This window comes from Protopterus annectens, chromosome 8.part0 (genome assembly GCF_019279795.1).
Source record: "Protopterus annectens isolate FY-2018-M chromosome 8.part0, PAN1.0, whole genome shotgun sequence".
Lineage (NCBI taxonomy): Eukaryota > Metazoa > Chordata > Ceratodontiformes > Protopteridae > Protopterus > Protopterus annectens.
In genome coordinates this window covers 126991747-127004081 of record NC_056741.1, presented here as the reverse complement: position 1 = coordinate 127004081, position 12335 = coordinate 126991747, and the positions used below count along the sequence as shown (strand labels likewise).

The window sequence follows — 12335 nt, the reverse complement described above, 5'->3', positions numbered from 1 at the left end:
CACTCAGAGTGGCCCATTCAAACTCCGCAATAATATAAGTGGCAGGTGGAATGTATCATAGTCAGCCAATCACACAAGCAGCATCAGCAGCACAACAGTGTAAACTATACAAACACCCTTCAGTCTGATTTTTCCCACAAACTCTGCACCATTGGAGTTCACACTTGGGAATTGTAACTGACAAAATGATAGGGGCTGCTGCTGCTTTGCTACATCTCTACATGCTGCAGGCTGAGGGCGGTGATGAGCATGATGCCGACAACCATCCCAGACTGAGGAGGAGGAGAGTGTTCAGACCCAGGGTAACTTTTCAGGGTCTACATGAGCTGGAGATACTAGAGAGCTACAGGATGGACAGGGAAATACTACAGCAACTCACTGAGCTCTGCTGGCCTCACCTCAGACACAGAGCCAACAGAGGGGAACCCAACCCAGTAGAAACCAAGGTATGTGTAGCCTTAAGAATACTAGCTACAGGTACTTTCCAAAGATCTACTGGAGACATCATGGGAGTCTCACAGGCATCTGCATCCAGGGTACTCCACCAGTTCCTAGATGTCATGCTAAGACATACCAGTGAGCACATTTATTTCCCCAGCTCCCCAGAGGAGAGGACCAGCAATATACATCTATTCCACTATGTAGGACACTACCCAGAGGTACTGGGTGCCATAGACTGCACTCATGTCCACATCAAAGTACCACCCAGTGAAGACAGTAGAGTGTAAGTCAACTGCAAGGGTTATCACTCCATCAACTGCCAGGTCATGTGCAATGCCCAGGGCATCACCATGACTGGGTGAGCTGGCAGCCCTGGCAGTTATCACAACTCTCACATCTGGAACACCTCAGAGCTGTACCAGGCACTTTCCACTGAAAGACATCCCGTATGGCCATCTTGTGGGGGATACTGGCTATGCACTGGAACCATGGATGATGACACCCATCAGAAATGTACACACACATACATACACACTGAAGAATGCCATAATGAGGCACACGCACAAACTAGGAATATTGTAGACCATGTGGGCTGATCAAGTCACGCTTCACCTGCCTTGACATATCTGGTGGAGCCCTGCAGTACTGTCCAGCCACATGTGCTCACATGTTCATAGTATGTACCATGCTACACAATATGATCCTGCAGAAACAGCTGTGGCAGGAACTTCACAGGGAAGGAGCACACAGCCCCCACCATTGCCAAGGTCCCCACAGGCAGAGGGGGACTTGGAGGATGAACCCCCTGAGCCTGCCCTTGTAGACAGACATAGGCATGCCAAGTATGCCCTTGCACTGGCAAAGAGGCAACACATAGCACATACACTGACACACTAGGGACTCGGGGACTGACATCTCTCTCTGACTCGAACACAGAGTAAAAAGGATGACTCACACATTACACTAACTGTGCCTTACCATGTATAGGCTGTGTACTATGTGCATCAGACAGAGTCAGCCCTCAAGCACCATCCTCACAACTGCCGCAAGCACAAGATAAGTCACTCTTCTTAACAATAAATGAATGGAGTAGTACATTTTGGTAGCATATCTAAGGCATTGCTGCATGTATGCAAGGGAATGGGATGGCTTACCAGAATAGCAGCAGACAACTAACAGCTATGTGGGACAGCAGGAAATGTCCGCCCAATACTGGGTTCCCTAGAGTATGCAGTAGTCCCCTAGGTGACAAAACTCACAGCAGTGTATTTGGGGGACTAATAAACTGGGGGGGGGATCATAGGTCACATCTATGGATGTCAATGTTGGAGTCCCATGATCACCCCTCAGCCTCTCCCAGCAAGTCAGCCATAGAAAACCATAAAGTAATTTCTGGCAAAGGCCCACAAGTAGGGACAATGATGAAATATTCCTCTTACAGACTTACACAGAGATATCATAGCAGGTCTTGCAGTTGCATTAACTTTCTGAAGGGTAAGAAGTCTGAAACTCAAATGTCTGCCATTACATTCTAACCTTCAGTCTTTACTGATGTGCCAGTATTCTCCAAGATAGGCACAACACTATGCTAAACGGAACCAAAATGTAAAGCCAACATCTGTGCAAATGTGTACAGTTGACAGGTATGCCCCCCAACACACCCGTGTTCCCATAGAAATGAAGTAACATTTATGTTTGTAGGGTAATATCAACAGAGCACAAATTATCAAGGCTGTCCCAATCAACTTCATAACTTGTTGCATGTCCACAATATGCAGAGGTCAATGATCTACGTATATGCATGGTTAATACTGTCAGGAAGTGCGCAGCACTTACTCTTGGCTGTTGTAGCTTAGCGGCCTAGGTACAGTACTGTGGTTGACAGGGTCCATGTTCCAAGACATTCTGTGACAACTATTTTACATGTCAGCTACACCTATGGTAGGAGTTGTGCACACTGTCCACAAGTCAATATCCGTTATTGCAGGAAAGCTGGACATGTTAGGGACAGGGGGTCACACATATGGACAATACACAGCTCAGAGTAACCTACACAGTGCCTACTAGGACAGCAGGTACCTGAAATTCAGTGTATTGCCAGGTTATAAATGGCTGCCACCTTACTGTGTCAGCACTGACAACACGACACTGGCCACCATCCTTACCCCTGGAATGACAGGCTGTCACAGAAGGACTACATGTATGCCTCATATATCTGTTCTGCTTATCCTAACATTGCATTTGCCTGCCAAACTATTTTCAAAACAAGAAATGTTCATATCAAAACATCAATGGCAGACAGTGGAGAAGCAGATAACATACCTATATAAAAAGCAAGCAAATAACAAACCAGTCTCCCAACTCTCTATGTTTGGCAGAGCATTATTAACACCCTGTCCCTATGACTAGGCCTGTGTCTGACTGTCATATATGGGCCTGTCCAGATGTCAGTCTGTGTTGGTTTGACAGCTTGGGCCAATGTGTAGGCTCATAATAACATAGCAACACAAACTGTCTGAGGACCACAACAGATGTAGTGGTGAATGATGGACAACCTGCTAAATATGTACACTCAGAGGTGTGAAGTCCATAACACTGTGTGTGATGTTATGGCATCTACCCTGCTCACACAAGAAATGCAAATACATAACAGCAGCCACTGTGGGCAAAGCCTGTGATTGGACTACAGAAGGACAAAGAGACACACATAAGGGGAAAGGGAACCACTTGTCAGACAAATGGTGAATGTGCACACCAGAACAAATTGTGCAGTAACATAGGTGCCCTGCAGTGTATGGAGTTAGTAAACATCACCCACAACTACATAACACACACCCATGTGAGTGGAGGCCCTCAAAAAAAAAAACCCGAACAAAGGACACCTCAGAGGCAAAAACACATGAAAACTCCACAAACCTACACACCACAGACCATGCATAGTCTGCCCACCAGTGCCTCGCAACCACCAAGGTCTTACCATAAACCCAACATATTACTCATAGGAGACTCCATTGTCAGACACACAGATGTGCCTCTCACCAGGCTGGATAAGAAGAAAGTCATGCTTACTTGTTTGTCAGGTGCCAGAATCTGCCATATTACACATGCACTCAAGTCACTCCACAACAGGTACTGTTATGATTCTGTCCTACTCCATGGTGGTGTGAATGATGTCATATGTATCTCTCTGGACTATAGGAAGACAGACATGATTCAGCTTGCTGAATATGTGTCCCATGCAGGTATGTCCCTAGCCTTAAGCAGCATTCTACCGTCACCTAGAATGATGGCTCAATACAAACAGAAAATGATTGTCAGTAACAATTGGCTTCCTGGTGTCATCCCAGGGGATCCACTGCCTGGCAGCCTGGGAACATATGATCAATAGACCACGCTGCTTTGCTAGAGATGGCCTGCATCTGTCTCACTTGGCCTTCAGGCCTCTGAAAAAGGCCCTTGCCTCCCCATAGTGCTTTTTTAGGGAACATCATGGGCTCCATACTACCAACATAAAACACTCAACAAAATGCAAATTAAAGGCCATGCCGCTAAACACTAGGAGTCTAAACAGGAAAATGCACACATTGCAAGCATTTTCAACCCTGGAAGATGGTGACATTTGTACACTCACAGTAACCTGGGCCACAGCTGTGGAGAGCAACCCATCCTTATCTGATCACTCATCATAACACACAGCTAGACCCCAAAATGTGAGCAGCAAACCCAAAGGAGGTGAAGTATAAATATATATTAGACAGACACACACATCCAGGCTGGTCAAACAGTCTGACACACACAAGACACTCCAAGTGCAGTTAACCATTGAAAAGACCCCTATGCAAATTATAGGTAGCTACAGGCCGACATATTTGATTCAGGATACCCACCCCACATATCTGGCCCTCTACAAATCTATCAAGATTCTACCCTTTACATTGATCCTGGCTGAATTATATTACCCAACCATTGATTGAAAAACCAACCATGCCAGAACAGACATGCACAAAGATTCCTCCATCTTATCAATGCTAAATCCTTAGGGCAGCTATTTGTGACCCCCACAAGATGTGACACATATGTTGGACCTGGCAGTAACCAACGTGATTAACCAATGCAGCACCCCTGTGGTATCATCTTCCCTTGCAAGATTAGACAAAAAAGTGGTCATGTTTGATATCACCATCTCTCCTGACCCCTCCCCAGCCATGGTAAAATGAAAATGTCTCTCAAGCTGATCACAACCACCAGAGGGATGGTATAAACATCTGAGCAGCTCCCACCCCACTAGAGGAACAGGCACCAATATCCAAATGTACACAAAAGTACTATACCAGCACATGTATAGAGATGCATGGAATCAGGAATACCTGACAGGACAGCATCATTGTCTGCAAGGGAGAGTAAACCTGTCTGGAAACATCTGCAATAAAGGAACTATATAACAACAGGATAACATTGATGTCCAGGACAAGGAAGGAGCAGGTGCACAATTGGAAATAATCACCCCTTAGCCTGAACAAAGAAATAAGAGCACCAGTGAAACCCTCTAAAGGCAACTGTGACTCCAAATTGCCCACATCTAAGACAGACAATTATAAGGTCTCCCTCACATATGTCTGCATTCCCAAAGGAAGCCCCCAGAACTCTGCAGAACTGGTGGTCAAGGACACCACATACACAAATGCTATACATATAACCAATCTACTGGCTGACTGATTCAGCAGAAATGTCTCCTCTCTGTCTCCCAAAAGTAAAGCAGGACATCCCCAGTACCTGACCACCCAGCCCTTATCACTAGGGAACAGGGCATCACTGCCCTCTCAAAGCCATGAGGACAGCCTCCATGGGATGTGAATACATCCCAGGTTGCAACCTACATGAACTCAGACATGAACTGGCAGCACCATTATGCACCATACTCAGCCTGAGTACTGCCTCTGTCACAGCTGAGTGGAGGACAGCCACTGTCATCCCTTTACACAAAGGTGGAGTGTTCAATGATTCAGGAAATTAAAGACCCATCAGCCAATTAGCCTGATCTGCAAGGCCATGCAATGGATTATTTTGGACCTCATTAACAGGGACATTGGCAAACTCCAAATGCTCGACCCCCATGCAGTCTGTCTTTCTCAAGGGGAGGTATGTCAGTGAAATCTGGTTGACTTTCCTGAGACAGCCAACAAAGGCATAGATGAGGGAAAGATGGTGCAATTCAGCCACATAGACGTGGTCAAAGCCTTACACACTATTCCCTACCTGGACATAGTACATGAACTCTGTTAACTAGGCATCAATCCATATGTTACCAGATGGGTACCAAACTGGTTCATTGATAGAACCAGAAACTCTTAAATGGTCACAGGGCTCTTCAAAAATCACACAGAAGTCACTAAATTCGCTAAAATTTAATCAGAAGCTTTTGGGCTATCCACCCTTCATTAGCATATAAAACTAATAAATTCATCACATTTAAATAGAGGTACAAATAAAATAACATGATCAAGCCATCCATACAAATCCACATATACTTTGACATCAATCAAATCATAAATTATGCATAAATAAATATTTTTCAACATATTCAAACCATATATTACTTATAGCAGCTTACTAATAACTATATAAAAAATAACGTAAACAATGATATTAGAAATATTAGAATCCTAAAATCTTCAGGTGTACACATGATAGTTCTTCATATATTTTCTCTCTGCCTTTTTACCAATATGGGCTTCAGACTAACAGTACTATTCAAGCCTGGTGGTATATCAGCTTGTAACCTAACTATCCATTCATATTCTCTTAATTCTAGGATGTTATTTACATCACCCTCTCTTAATCCCATATTCAATACACATATACACCTAAATTTAAATGTATGTGTGTGAAACTCCATAATGTGCTTATATAAACCATTATTCTGTACTTTCCTTTTTATTTCTGACCTGTGTTCAATTATACGGTCTTTTAATTTCCTCATCGTCTTTCCTACATAAAATGCCATACAATGTGTGCATGTCGCTAAATATACTAATTTTGTCATGTTACAATTTGCTTTACAATTAAAAGCAAACTCTTCCTTAATAACAGGATGCTGAAAGCATTCATTTAAATCAAAAATATCTATGCTGCATGTACAATTGTGGCATTTATGTGTTCCCACTCTACTTTGAGATATCAGTTCTTTATTCTTAAAATTTTTGTAACATAGCATCTGCTTAAAACTCATTCCCTCCAGTAGAGCTCTTTTAAGTGTGTACCTTTAACCCCTAGTGGGCGTGGCTTCAGCATTTAAAAATTTAAGTTATCACCTTACATTTTTAACAAATACCCATTGACAGAGGTCATATATCAATACAATTGTGTTTGCTATCATGTATGCTTCAAGATAAAAATGTTCCGATACCTTGTATGTAACATGGTTTTGGAATTATTAATGCAAATATGAACAGGCAATATTTGACGCCTAGAGGAGCAGTAGGAGGTAACTGCAGATGCACCTGGAGGCGTCACTCGGCTGTAATGAGTTCTGATGGTTTCTGTGGGTTTCAAACCTATCAAATCTTTTATTTCTGGCATTGCCAATTATATTATCCAATTTTTTTCTATAATTTTGCATACTTCTTTTATATTCCCATTGTACATAGTTGTATATCTTACCATATTATTGTTCTTATTTGTTTTTTGCAGGCCCATCTCTTGTGATGATTCTAATATAATATCACTAAAGGTGGGTCTATATTTATCTTTCCTACCTAAAAGTACCTCATTGTATATAGTATTTATACTCTGTAGCGGGTAACCATTCTTAATAAATTCTTCCTTCATCTTATTAGCTTGGTCAACAAAGTTATTATCTTCTGTATTTAATTTACTAACTCTTATTAGTTGTGATTTAAGAATTCCCTTGAATGTGTGTGGGGCATGCATGCTACTCCTTTTCAAATATCTAGCCGCATGTACTTCTTTCTTATAAACCATGGTTTCCACTTTGTCCTGTTTCCTATATAAATTCACATCTAGAAACACTATATTCTGGGACGAAGAAACCATCTTAAATTTCAAAAAGCTTGTGGTGCCATTTAAATATGTAACATAACTTTCCAAATCTGTAGTTGTGCCACTCCAAATAAAGAAACAATCATCCACAAATCTACAATAACACTTCACATTACTATTAAGCCTATTACTATTACTTAACACATATTGCTTTTCCCAATGGTACAACACAAGATTTGCAAATGTATTCGCCACAGGCAGATATGACAACATTTAAACGAATAACCTTTGCAGAGATAAAAAGCCATGTTTCACAAGTAAACATGACAATTTATGAGATGCAATTGAATCAAGACATTTCCATAGAACTATTTAATTATTTCACAGTATCTTGCCCTAAAATACCACAAATATATGGAATACCTAAGATCCAAAAATCTTTGGAAGATCCGCCGTTGAGGCCTATAGTCTCAGTAAGGGCTGGATAACTGAGCCCATATCTAAATATTTACAGAAAACACTAGCCAGGCATTTACCTAAATGTACTAGCATTATAAAGGACACTACACATATTTTGGAAAAGCTTTACATGTGGTATGAATGGGAAACCAATTTTAGTTTCTTGTTCGTAACGCTTGACATAGCATCATTATTTACAGTCATTCCCATAGAATATGGAGTGGAAGCAATAAGGAATTTTCTTTTTGCAGAATCAGCTTTACAACCACATGAAGTTGAAAACATCTGTTTGCTTCTTGAACTGGTTTTGACTAAAAATGTGTTTATATTTGATAATGTTCCATACCTGCAAACAACAGGTGTAGCCATGGGCACACCTGTGGCGAATACATTTGCAAATCTTGTGTTGTACCATTGGGAAAAGCAATATGTGTTAAGTAATAGTAATAGGCTTAATAGTAATGTGAAGTGTTATTGTAGATTTGTGGATGATTGTTTCTTTATTTGGAGTGGCACAACTACAGATTTGGAAAGTTATGTTACATATTTAAATGACACCACAAGCTTTTTGAAATTTAAGATGGTTTCTTCATCCCAGAATATAGTGTTTCTAGATGTGAATTTATATAGGAAACAGGACAAAGTGGAAACCATGGTTTATAAGAAAGAAGTACATGTGGCTAGATATTTGAAAAGGAGTAGCATGCATGCCCCACACACATTCAAGGGAATCCTTAAATCACAACTAATAAGAGTTAGTAAATTAAATACAGAAGATAATGGGCAGGATTCACAAAGGCTTGCATGGAGTCTATGAGTAGTGTAAGACTCCATGCAGCCCTTGCGATCCAGGAACAGCCCGAAATTCCGTGTAAGAGACCAGCTAAAACGTCTCTTACACGGAGTGGGCGTGGATATGCTAATCATCTCACTTGCAGCCGAAAGGCATGCAAATGAGGTAGATTAGCGATCCAGGAAGCCCAAAGCAGCCCGTGTAAGAGCCGTTTTAGCTGTAGAAATGTACTCAGTTGACAAATGAGTATGTTTATTTTATTTATTTATTTTATTTATTTTATTTTATTTTACATTTGTTGACTGGGCTAGTCCAACTGGATACATGTCCATTTTCAGTGAAGGCCCGGGGAGAAAAGCTCCAGGATCATGGTAAGTTAAACCAAATACAATGATGAAGTTAGAACAAGTAAATCAAGTAAATACAAATACAATGTTGTTGTTAGGACAGGTAAATACAGGTAAATACACTGACGCTTACATGCTCAAATAAAGGAAGCAAGAGTGAAAATTATGTTTTAAGGAGGTAAGAATTAAACAGCTAGACAAACGGGCAAAATAGTGGCCTCTTGGGTTTATGGGTTAGGTAGAGGCTGAGAGAACCCTAGGTCAGGCAGGGATGATAGCACTTAGTCTGGATTGGAGCAGGGGCATAACCATTGAGATTTCAGGTGTGCTCTGAGGTGTTTTTTAAACTGGTACTGAGATGACGTGAGTCTTAGGTTGTTTGGAAGGGCATTCCAGGATTTGCCAATAGAATTGGCATATAGTGCTTCACCACCAGAATTGTTAGATTTAATGGTCAGTACTTGTAGGCTTTTGGAAGACCTAAGGGACTTAAGGTTGGAGTATGGGGTGAGTATTTTGTTCAGTGCGGGGGTTTTGTCTGGATGGTTGATAATTTTAAATGCCTCAGTTAGCTGGTTGAGTTTGAGAATATTAGGCAGTTCTAGCCATATGTTTCTGCAAATAACACAATGGAGCCATGTCAGCTCCAAATAAAGGGTGCATATGTGTCAGGCAGCATGCCAATGGCCAAATATGTGGCCATTGGCAAGGTACCCTGATGCAAATATGAGAAATACATTTTTTTTTCGGTGATTGCCGATGTTTAAACGCAGCGCAGCCCCACGCAAATGGGCTGCACTATATAAAACATAAAAATGAAGGTTATAAACCCACAAATGTGGGTTTTATGCAATACATGGATTTACAATGCAGGGACCAGCAGACCAAAAACAACATGGCTGCCATTTAGTGGTTGCTATGGGGGGAAGCTGAGTCTAAGACATGTAACTAAGCATTAGAAGGCAATCTGATGTAAATGAGTGTTAGGATACTGAATTCCACTGTCACATAGCAAATGAGCACATTCTGAGTAGTGCAAGAGATACATAAGGGGGAGGAATAGAGTAGGAGATAGGTGACATCACAGGGGCGAATGGCAGAAAGAAATGCAGCTCATTGGAGGTCAGTGTTACATGACGGATGTCAGACACATATCATGGAAAGAGGAGTGCCACAAGATAAGCATGGGAAAGTGAAGAAATGGAAAGTGTACACTGTTGCTTACACCAACGTTTCTTGCTGGGTGTGCATGCGCATGTGTGCACGCCATGAGGCACGAGTAGGGCAGTGTGCGTGCGTGTAAGGCAGACTGAGCATGTGGGAGCCTGTTGGCAGATGTGTAAGACTGTTTGCGCTGGTGTGCGCATGTTTTAACCCGAATAAGCAGATTCTGAACCGTGTAAGCATGTGTGCGCACGTGTAAGCCACTGTGAGCATGTTTCTGCTGGTATGCGCGTTGCTCCCCCCTGAGGAAACAGAAAGGAAGCAGGAAGCAACAGAATTAGTAGGAAGCTAGCAGGGAATACTGCTGGAGCTAGCAGATGAAAACAATTAGAAGCAGGCAATTACACAGGCAGAATAGTAGCCCAGCCAAGCACTTAAAACTCTGTAAACAGCAGTGCAGGATGTTTCTCTCAAGAGACACTGCAAGACAGGAGTAAGCTATTAGAAGTGAAAACTGAAAAAGCTGAACTCCGAGCAGAAATGCTAGGGGCTGCCATAGCTGTCATAAGGAGACATAGGCTACTTGCTGAGGGTGGTGACAATGCAAATGGTGCCAGACAACCCACAGTGAGGAGACGGAGAAGAGTGTACAGGCCCAGGGTCACCTACCATGGGTTACATGAGCTGGAGATAGTGGAGCGCTATAGAGTGGACAGAGACCTCCTGCAGCAAATTGTTGAGCTGTGCAGGCCATGCCTCACACACAGAACCAACAGAGGGGAACCCATTCCAGTGGAAACCAAGGTATGTGTTGGCCTAAGAATACTAGCAACAGGTACCTTCCAGAGACCAACTGGTGATATGATGGGGATATCACAGGCATCAGCCTCCAGGGTACTGCACCAGTTCCTGGTTGCCATGTCAGCACATGTTGGTGATCATGTATATGTTCCCAATGCCCGTGAGTTATTGGCCAGCAATATGCGTCTCTTCCAGCAAATAGCGGAATACCCTGAGGTAGTGGGTGCAATAGACTGCACACACATATGCATCAAAGCACCAGCCGGTGAGTGGGGTAGGGCCTACATTAACAGCAAGGGCTTCCCCTCCATCAACTGCCAGGTCATGTGTGATGCCCAGGGCATAATAATGAATGTGTGTGCTGGCTGCCCTGGGAGCTACCATGATTCCCATATCTGGCATTTGACGCAGCTGTACTAGACATTTTCCAATGGGGACATCCCACATGGACACCTAGTGGGAGATGCAGGTTATGCACTGGAGCCGTGGCTGATGACACCCATCAGAAACGCACACACACCTGAACAGGAACGCCATAATGAGGCACACGCACAAACACGTAATATAATAGAGCGTGTGTTTGGGCTGCTCAAGTCACGGTTCCGGTGTCTGGACACATCTGGTGGAGCCTTGCAGTACTCACCAACTACATGTACCCAAATTGTCATGGTATGTGCTATGCTACATAATATGATCTTGCAAAAACAGCTTCAGCAGGACCAGCATAGGGCCAGGCCAAACAGCCCCCTACCATTGTCAAGGCCATCACAGGCAGAGCGTGACTCGGAGGAGGAACAACCTGAGCCTGCCCCAGTAGGCAGAAGGAGGCGCGCCCAGTATGCCCTGGCCTTGGCTAAGAGGCAACGCATAGCACATAAACTGGCTCAGTAGGAACCCTGGGAATGATACCCCTCTCTGACTCACTCATATAATAACAGGGATGCCTAAAATGACATAACCTGCTCTCAAACATGTACAGGGAGGGTAGTATGTGCATCTGACAGAGGCAGCCCTGTAGCACAACCTGAGGCATGAATGCCATGTGTTAAGCAATGTAACACCATGTAGTATATGCACACTTGATGACCCTGACTAACATCCTACCCTCACCAAGCATGAAGCCACAATATGACGATGAGATGATCAATTGCAATAATTGGCTGAAGTATTGCATTTAGTCAAAGGGGATCCAATGTGTGCCAGCCTGGGATGACATGCTGAGCATGAAATGATGCTCCACCTGCTAGGGGTGGCATGCACCGATCAGTCCAGGCCTTATGGATACTGGCAAAGGCTGTTGTTACCCACAGCGTGCCCTGAATAGATAAGGC

General features: G+C 43.0%; 1 protein-coding gene across 1 annotated transcript in view; it reads left to right on the top strand.

The window, feature by feature from the left end:
* The window catches only part of LOC122808156, a 741660-nt gene that overhangs the window by 254666 nt on the left and 474659 nt on the right, over nucleotides 1-12335 (top strand). The window lies entirely within an intron of this gene.